Source organism: Micrasema longulum, unplaced genomic scaffold (assembly GCF_059751315.1).
Source record: "Micrasema longulum isolate JH-2025_06_02 unplaced genomic scaffold, ASM5975131v1 h1tg000950l, whole genome shotgun sequence".
Classification (NCBI taxonomy): domain Eukaryota; kingdom Metazoa; phylum Arthropoda; class Insecta; order Trichoptera; family Brachycentridae; genus Micrasema; species Micrasema longulum.
In genome coordinates, this window is record NW_028278141.1 from 46447 (window position 1) to 56174 (window position 9728).

Sequence of the window (9728 nt, forward strand, 5' to 3'; positions counted from 1 at the left end):
ACCTTGGCAAATAAATGTTTATCGCAAGAGGCAAAATCAGCAGTTCACAATGGAGTCCTGGTCCTGACAGTATGTGTGGAGTGTGAAGTATGGACTTGGTAAAAACAGGGATGAAAGTAGGCTGAATGCTGTCGAAATGCGATCTTTCAGGGAAATGGGTGTTAAAAATATTTACGATAGATGCACAAATGTCGAGATCCGTACATTATGTAGGGCTGAGATAAGCATTATGGACAAAATCAAGAAAGGAGCTCTGCGTTGGTTTGGACGTGTAGAGCGAATGGACAGCGAAAGAACGGCAAAAAATATTTACAATGCGAATGTTGATGGATGCACAGCTAGAGGTAGACCGAGAAAGACATGGTATGACCAAATCCAGTAAATACTTGAAGATGGACATGTTAAAAGTCGGAATAATCGGCGCGTGTCCATGAGATGATGTATGAATGTAGAGAAAGCGAGATCTGTGTGCAAAGATAAAGTGATGTGGCGTTCTTCCTCTGCGTATCCTTACATTGTATGTATACAGCATAATTCATTCATCAATATTTTGAGTTTGTCCAAATTTTTGTATACAAGGACTGGATTCAACTCCCTGGGGAGCTGTTTATATTAACATATTACAACAGAGATGAAGAACATTTAAGAGAAGGTAATATGGAAGTCTAGGCAATGAATGTTACACAGTGTGTAAAGTGGCCACTTAAACCAGCCATTGACAGGTCATAAGCCCTGTAGATGCCTAGACTTCCATATTACCTTCTCTTAAATGTTCTTCGTCTCTGTTGTAATATGTTAATAATTCATTCATGTCTTTTTAATAAATTCCATTGGTAACTTTTTCCTTCCCATACATTAAACAATATCTGGTAGGTTTTTAATGAGGCGAGGTGGCTAAAATTTGGTCAAGTGACTTTTGCTTGTTTATAATCTGGACAATGCAAGCTATGGGAGTTATTTAAAGGAAAGAAATATTAGGAATAATTATTATTACATTATGGTGGGTTAAAAAATATTTTTTATTTAACCCTACAATGTCCAATGTAGACGATCTGCTACATACCGATAGTTGATGTATAAAAGTGATTTCAAACATTTTTATCACTCGGCAACTAGTTTATTATATGTATTCATGTTAGCCATTATAATTTGTTTTATAAAGTCGCCACCAGGGTATTTTTTTTTGTTAAAATTTAAAAACAAAAAGTCAGTTACATATATTCTTGTCAAAAGTGTAATTTAGCTAAAGTTCAAAGGGTGATTTCCTTGTTTTTTTTTAAAGATTTAAAGTTATAATTGTTTCCGCAACTTTCATCATTATATTAAAAGATGTTCATAAGAATCGTTATTTGTTTTCCTTACATTTTTGTATTTTTGAACATTTTATTGCCCGATGTATATTGTCCACATGAACTTAAAATATGAAATTAAAACTGAAAAAATTACCTTTTTTTTGTTCATTATTTTTTCCAGTTTTTGCACCCAAAAACACGTAAAAATACGTTTTTAGTTATAATTAGAAAAATTGGGCATTGGCGAGTTAAAGAAATATTTTTTAACACGTTTTTAAAAAATATTTCTCTTCTTTTTTTATACGTAATAAATAATATAAAGTCACATAGTAAAAAAAAAAAATATCTGAAAATAGCTTGGTGATGTTTGCCTCTGAAAGAACATAATTTTACGCTTCAAATGGCATATATATGTAACTCAAAACTGTTATTTTTAGGGTTAGTGTCTTTTGCCTGAACAGCGACGGTATATATAAACATATATATAATTTTATTTAAAATTTTATTTGTTAGTCATATTTATTTTCTTTATTTTTTACTAGAATAACCCTTTAAAAGTACCATCGCTGCTTTAGATTGGTTATTAATCTACTTTATCATATATGGAAAGGATAGAACGCCGTATCACGGCACCGAGTTCCCATATTTTAGTTAATTACTATGAAATTGTTTTGGTAAATAAAAAAATTCAAACTCCTTTTTAAGCCAATTAATTCTACCAAATCAAAGTATGCAATATCATTCCACTCAAAAATAATTTTTACGTTATTACTATGCATCAATTTCTGTTATTTACACGTTAAATTTGAGATTCTGTTAAAAATCATGAAACAATATTTTGCATGATTTTTTTTTTTCTTAGGGTAAAACATTGTTATGATGGCCTGTGTTATAATTATGGCATGGCCAATAATTGGTTGGTTAACCCTATGGACCTTCTTTATTTGGAAAACAAATATTTGATATACCGGATAATATTCAAGGGTGATTAAATCACAGATGTGTTGATTACTGTCATTTACGATTTGAATTTGAGACTCTGTATAAAAAAATATGAAATATTTTGTATGAAATTTTTAGCTGTAGGGTAAATGTTGTTATGATGGCTCATGTCATAATTATGGCATGGCCAATAATTGGTTGGTTAACTCTACGACATTCTTTATTTTAAAAATAAATCTTTGATATATGGCATAATATTCAAGGATGATTAAATCACAGATGTGTTGATTGATTTTTTTTGTAATTTGAATTTGAGACTGTATAAAAAGATGAAATAATATTTTGTATGAAATTTTTCATCGTAGGGTAAACGTTGTTGCGATGGCCTGTGTTATAATTATGGCATGGTCGATAATTGGTTGGTTAACCCTATGACATATTTATTTGAAAAATAAATCTTCGAAATATGCCGTGATATTCAAGGATGTTTCAATCATTAATTTGTTGATTTCTGTCACTAACAATTTGAATCTGTTTAAAAATTGATGAAATAATATTTTGTTTGAAATTTTTTGTCATAGGGTAAATGTTGTGATAGCCCGTGTTATAATTATGGCATAGCCGATAATTGGTTGGTTAACCTCACAACATTATTTATTTTAAAAAAAAATCTTTGATATATCGCGTAATATTCTAGGATTCACAGGTGCGTTGATTTCTGTCATTTACAATTTGAGACTGTATAAAAAAATGAAACGATGGTTTGTAAGAAATTTTTCATCGTAGGGTAAGCATTGTTATGATGGTCCGTGCTATAATTATGGCATGGCCAATAATTGGTTAGTAAAACCCATGACATTCTATATTTGAAAATCTTGCTGTATTAACTGTCAATTTTTATATTTACTACATACAAATATTTTGTAAAAGAAAAGACAAGTTCCATTACTTTCGCAACATCTTTGACTAGTAATAAATTAAATCAAATTTATTATTTCTTACTGATTTTGTATATACATATTTTTTTAATGAAAAAAAATACCAAGTCTTAATGATTTTGCGAAAGTGCTGAAACCGGTCACCGATTTTTCCAAATTTGTTGATTTTTATGTTTATAATTATTACAATTTCATATTATTTTCATTAGCAAATTTGAGTTTATAAAATACTAAACAAAAAATTTGCAAGATTTATAAGAAAATTAATACACTTATATAACATTTTTGAGAATATGACCTGTCATTGATTGACCGCACCATTCTATACTTGAGTGTCTTTATTCTTTAACGAAAGTAAGAATCATAGACATATTGACGTTTTAACATATGCAGAATGGCGATTGTTACAAATTTTGTTAAGTGATCACTTTAACCGGCCAAAGACAGGTCATAAGCTCTGTAAATACCTAGGCATCCGTATTCCCCTCTCAAAAGTGTTGGTCTCATCTCTGTTGCAATATGAATGTATCAACCATTAATTTTTACACAATTACAATAAAAAAAATATGTTTTATTAAATTCGCATTGAACGTTGAGACTCTTACTATATTCTTACGTGGAATGTTTTGATTGGTCGTGCGAGTGCCTCATGCACCACACCTTTACGCTTCACACCTCTGATTCAAAGATCCTTGAAAATATCAATTGATTTGTAATGAATATACGAAAAAAAATACGCATAAAATTGAAAATTTTGCCTTTTAAAAATTGCATCAGAAAAAAATGATCTTACCTATGTAGTAATAGTATTTAAAAAAATGATTTAATCTAACAAGTGCACTTATTAAAGATGAATTGTTACATTCACTATGATTTTTGTAAAACCCAAATTGTTTATAAAACGATTTATTCATCTTTGTAAATGTGATTTTTGTTTTTAAACCCAATTTTCCCATATCGTATCGATTTCACATAATACTCTATTGTTGGCATGTCGGTCGTCCAGTGCATCAGTCGGACAGGTTGGCAAAAACAAAATTGAAGTTCACCTAGCCGGACCGAAGTTGGGGATTCAAATCCCCCATAGACCGATTTTAATTCGATACCTCAAGTATTCTTTGTCTGCTAGTGCCTCGCCGGGGCCCCCTGACGTTGGCGATCACTACAGCGAAAGCAAATGTATCTGTCTTGCGCTACTTTTACATTTCGCAGCCAGGACGACTGCTTGTTGATGTACTCACCATAGCGATTCCTGGGAAAAGATGACCAGAGTGGTTTCCCGTTGCCTTCTCTGGTGGGTTTTTCTGTCGGGGTTACCTTCCCTTAGCTGGTTGGTTTTGGTTTTGAGGCGCCAATATCTCGCCTTACATCCTTTCATTATCTGCTGCGATCACACCGTTGTGGGTGTGATCCCATCCCCTGGGGTTCGCGACGTGGACGCCAACGAGTTGGACTAGTCAGTAGTGTTGCCGGTGGAATTCGCAGCATTTTATAAAATCACACCCTCCAGCAAGATGTGACTCATTGCGACCCTACTGACAGTTCAAACCCTGATAATTATTAAAGCCATTTGCCGTATATTTTTTGTAATCGTGAAATGAATAGAAAGAAGCAATTTGCTGTTTTTGTTTTCAAACAGTTTTTTCTAATATTAATCGCCGGCCAAGGTCAATTTGTCACTGACTCGCAAAGCCGGCGTTTCGCCGGTTTGTCTTTGAATTTATTTTTTTAAACATTAAAACTGAATGACAATAACTTTATTAATAAAAATGACTTAAATAAGTTCAGTATAACCCCCATTTTACGTTTTTCAATGGAGCAAGAAAAAAAGTGTAAAACTGAAGAAAACGCTAAAGTAAGGAAATGAAAAATTTATGGAAAAAATAGAAATTACATAAAAATAAAATTGGATAGCTACACTATAGTGTACATATACTTCCAGAAAAATTGTGAAAACGGTGATAAGTGGAAATTGTCAATACTCTTTTTTTTTTTACCTATTTTCAATGATTTCACTAAAAATATTTTTATATTTTTTCAAACAATATTATGTAATCTGATTTTTTATTTGATTTAAAAACAGCATGCTAAAATTATTTTGTGTGTACATAAAAAAAACGAAAATAGAATTTTGAATTTGCATAAAATAATTTTTCCCCTAAATGTTGGGAAATTTTATTCATACGGTATCACTTTTTTTCTATGGCATCACTAAAAACAACTGTTCTATAGTTCGCGGCTTTTTAAACCAGCTTTTTAAATATTTATATTTTTATGTTTTAAACATCGCAATTTGATGACATTAAAACTTTATTGTTTCTAAACTTTTGTCAACTGCGTATCATGATTTGTACAAGTCAATATGACATTTTTGTTCACATGAAAACTAAGACTAACCTTAAAGGAAGACACTTAAACAAAAAGGTCAATTACACTGCACCTGCTTTGAATTTAGGTTAAGAAAATAATTTATCTTTTATTTGTTGTTTTGTTTATATTCTTCATTCGCGTGGCACACGCGGTGGCGCGCGGGCCGCGGCATCTTTATTACGATATAATTTTGTCTATTTTGACGCATCAAATGAATTTCGAAATTTTTAAAGTGTGAAACCGGGGTTATGAAAAATGTAAAAAACGTTAATTGGGGAGAATATTTGTATGAGAATGTATGAAGAAAAATGGGTCCTGAACATTTCAGTGTAAAAAGCAGAAAAACGTAAAATCGAGAAACGTAAAATCGAGGTTTTACTGTATAGTATTTTGGTTGCTGATTTCATAATAAAATGCAATAATCACAATTTATTTAACATTATTTATTATTCATAACGTTATCAACAATATTTTGAGTTTGTCCAAATTTTTGTAGACAAGGACTGGATTCAACTCCCTGGGGAGCTGTTTATATTATCATATTACAACAGAGATGCAGAACATTTAAGAGAAGGTAATATAGAAGTCTAGGCGTCTACAGGGCTTATGGCCTGTCAATGGCTGGCTTAAGTGGCCACTTGACACAATATTTTCAGGCGTTGCCTAGTATGTAGGTGAAATAATTCAATTAGATGAATCTCACCCGCATAAATAAATGTTTCAGCTCTTTAACTTCACAAACCTCAACAGATGAAAGAATTGAAGGAATATAGATGTTCAAATATAGGCAGAATGGTGAATGTTACACAGTGTGTCAAGTGCGGCCTCCGTGGTGTAGTGGTCAAGACGCTTGATTCACGCACGGAAGGTTCCGGGTTCGATTCCCGGTGAGAACACAAAAATTAAAATGTGATTTTTCTCAAGCCTGGGTGCGCTGTGATCCCTGGCCTGTTGTGGTGCAAAAAAAAAAGTAAAAAGTGCCCACTTAAACCAGCCATTGACAGGTCATACCTTCTCTTAAATGTTCTTCATCTCTGTTGTAATATCTTAATGTTATTGTAAAAAAAAAATGTGTCAAAATTAAATAGTGTGTTGTATGAACAAATTATGTCATCTTCATAAGTGGTGCAATGGGTTAAAACAAAAAAAAACGAAATAATACAAGGGTCAATTTCACTATATATACATAAGCATTCGGTAAACTAACCAAAATGAATAAAATACACGAATGAGTAAAATATGTGTATGCGAAAACATTAAAAAATTTAAACCGGTCATAAACACTTCCAACGTTTTATTCTCCTGACGCCATATACAAGTAGGCGCTGGGGTCGTTTGGTCCCCCGTTCGGATCGTGTGTAATTTTTGGATGCTAATAGTCCTTAAAATTTAGCTTGATTAAAATGACAGCTGTCAAACTCATGTCAATAGTGATGGAAATTACTGATCACTGGTCATGTACCGATCAAATCGATTTTATCAGTTTTTTCATGCAAACATGAAACTCTGTTTCCGAAAATTGATATAAAAACGCACAAACAAGTCTAATATAGTGCGCTGAATAATTATTCACCAAAAAATAAGATATTTATACTTTTTTCGTGAACATTATCAAACAAATTATTTTTTTATTCGATCAAATTACATTGATCAATTTGTCCCATCTCTAACGTTTTTACAAAATGATGTAACCTTGTAAGAACGTCGTTAATAATTAGGTTTATTTTATTTTTAATTTTAAATATTAATGTTGATTTATGTTTCAAGCAAAAATAAATTAACACGCCAGATACAAATGATTTTACGTGTGTCAATATAAATAACTCCTTAGACATTACTACAAAGTTATGTCATCACTTTTGCTGACAACTCTCATTCTAATCAAGAGGGAAGGTTAAGTATGCCAGTTTTATTCAAAATTTTCCTCTCTGATGCTTTCTTTAGGTGACCGTAAAATGCCACCAGAAAATATAGCGTCTGTATCTTAGAGTAATAATATGCCACTAATAGAGTCGCCCATACGAGCAAAAACCATTCTATGATTATGAACTACGAAGTTAGGTACAGTTTACAGCAATACAACTTGTGATACATATCGTGCAGGGGGCTGTTTCTTTCAGGTCACCTCTTTTCCATCGTTTTTCCAATGATGTAAGTCCTACTGCTTTTAATCTAATCCTTTTATTTATTTATATATACGCCCAATGGGCATTTTTAAGAACATATTTTTTATTATTATTATTAATTTTTTTAAGCAAGCAGCAAGCGATATGCTTAAATCTATTTAAACAAAAGTCAGTTGTTGGCGCGCTTTAACTTTTCCCAAACAAATCTAGTCCATTTTTGAACCCATTGAGACTACACATTGAGATCAGCTCCTGTGGCAGCTTATTCCAACCATCAACAACCCTATTGCTCAGGAAATGCTCCCGTGGATTTAGATTGAATCTCGTTATCTCCAGCCTGAGACTGTGGGCTCGGAGACATTTATGCATAGAAAATTATTATAAAGGAAAGTAGAAAGATACAACGGTACATAAAAGACTTAGTGGGAGTGGAAGCGGGAGAGAGGTGTTTATAATTGAATTTGATTCAGTGATCTATTGAAAGAAGACAACTTGTTATCAAATAAATCAAGACTGGGATGTTTGTTGGGTGACCTGAGAATTCTGGGCATAGGGGAATGAAAACCATAGTTAGTTCTATGGTTATCAGTATGAAAGAGTAAGTTTTGTCTGAGGTTTCTAGTTGGGATATTTAATTTTATTGAGCTCAGTAGTTCAGGCGCATCAAAGAGTGAGCTGAGAATTTATAATAGGACTAGAAGGTTGGATTTATTTCGACGCTCTTGAAGAGAAGATTTATTTAAGGTAGTTTCGAACTCATTATACGTATATTGGTCTCTGGATAAGCCCAACCTCCAGCCTTTACTGAAGTAGGAACTCCATACTTGATATCCATACTTCAGTAAAGGTCTTACACAGGTCTATCAAATAAATTGTTGACTTGGCTTTCTTGGCAACAGATGTGATGTGAGCTTCCCATTTTAAATCCAGTGATATGATTATGCGAGATCTTTTGACGCTTTGCAGGTTTGAGTTGGACACCACCCAAAAGATAAGTATACATAGGATTGTTTGTGCCTATGTGAAGAACGGTACATTTTTCAGCGTTCAGCAAGATTAGCCAGTTTTTAGTGCATTTATTGATTCTGTCCAAATCCTGGAGTAGTTGTCCAGAGTAGAGAAGAGGGTTCGTAAACTGTTTGGTGTCATCTGCAAAGATCCCCGATTAAGATTTTACAACTGTGTTGAGATCATTAGTGTACAGGATGAAGAGGATTGGGCCAAGGACTGAACCTTGCAGAAAGCTGCTAAGGACTTTATGTTCTGTAGATAAGGTGTTGCCTTTATTTACTTGAAAGATAAAACTGTTAAAGAAAGTTTCAATCCATCTTAGTAGCTTTCCACGGATATGTCTCAAAAAATGTGTAATAAACTGTTTATAAGTGAAGTGAACGGAGATATTCTGAATCAGGTAGAAGAATTTGTGTATCTAGGAAGTATGTTTACTAGGGATGGAAAGAACGAGAAAGATATTGAAAGGAGGGTGAGTGCCGGGAACAGGGTGAACGGTGCACTGAAATCTACTTTGGCAAACAAATGTTAATCGCAGAAGGCTAAACTAGCAGTTCACAATGGAGTTCTATTGCCAACTCTAATGTATGGGAGCGAAGAATGGACTTGGAAAAATGATGATGAAAGTTAGTTAAATACTGTTGAAATGCGATCCCTTAGGCGAATGTGTGGTAAAACGATGGATGATAGGTGCACAAATTTCGAAATCCGTGAACTATGTAAGGCTGAGACATGCACTATCGACAGAATCAAGAAAGGGGTGCTGCGAACTTTGAATTATCTATCCTTATCTCTGTTTTGTATAAATACATTGAGCTCCTTAATAAAGATACCAGTCTCGAAGATGTCGCGAAAGCGATGAAACCGCTCACTGGATATTCCAAATTTGTGGATTAAAGTATCACTCGTCTTTTATTTATATAATAAATTACAATGAACTTCCATCAAGAATTTCCACTTACAAACTTAATAATTGTACATATGATTATTTGAATAAATCCGTAGCATGTGATAACAAAATAAGTTGTTTTAATTAAATTACAAATTTA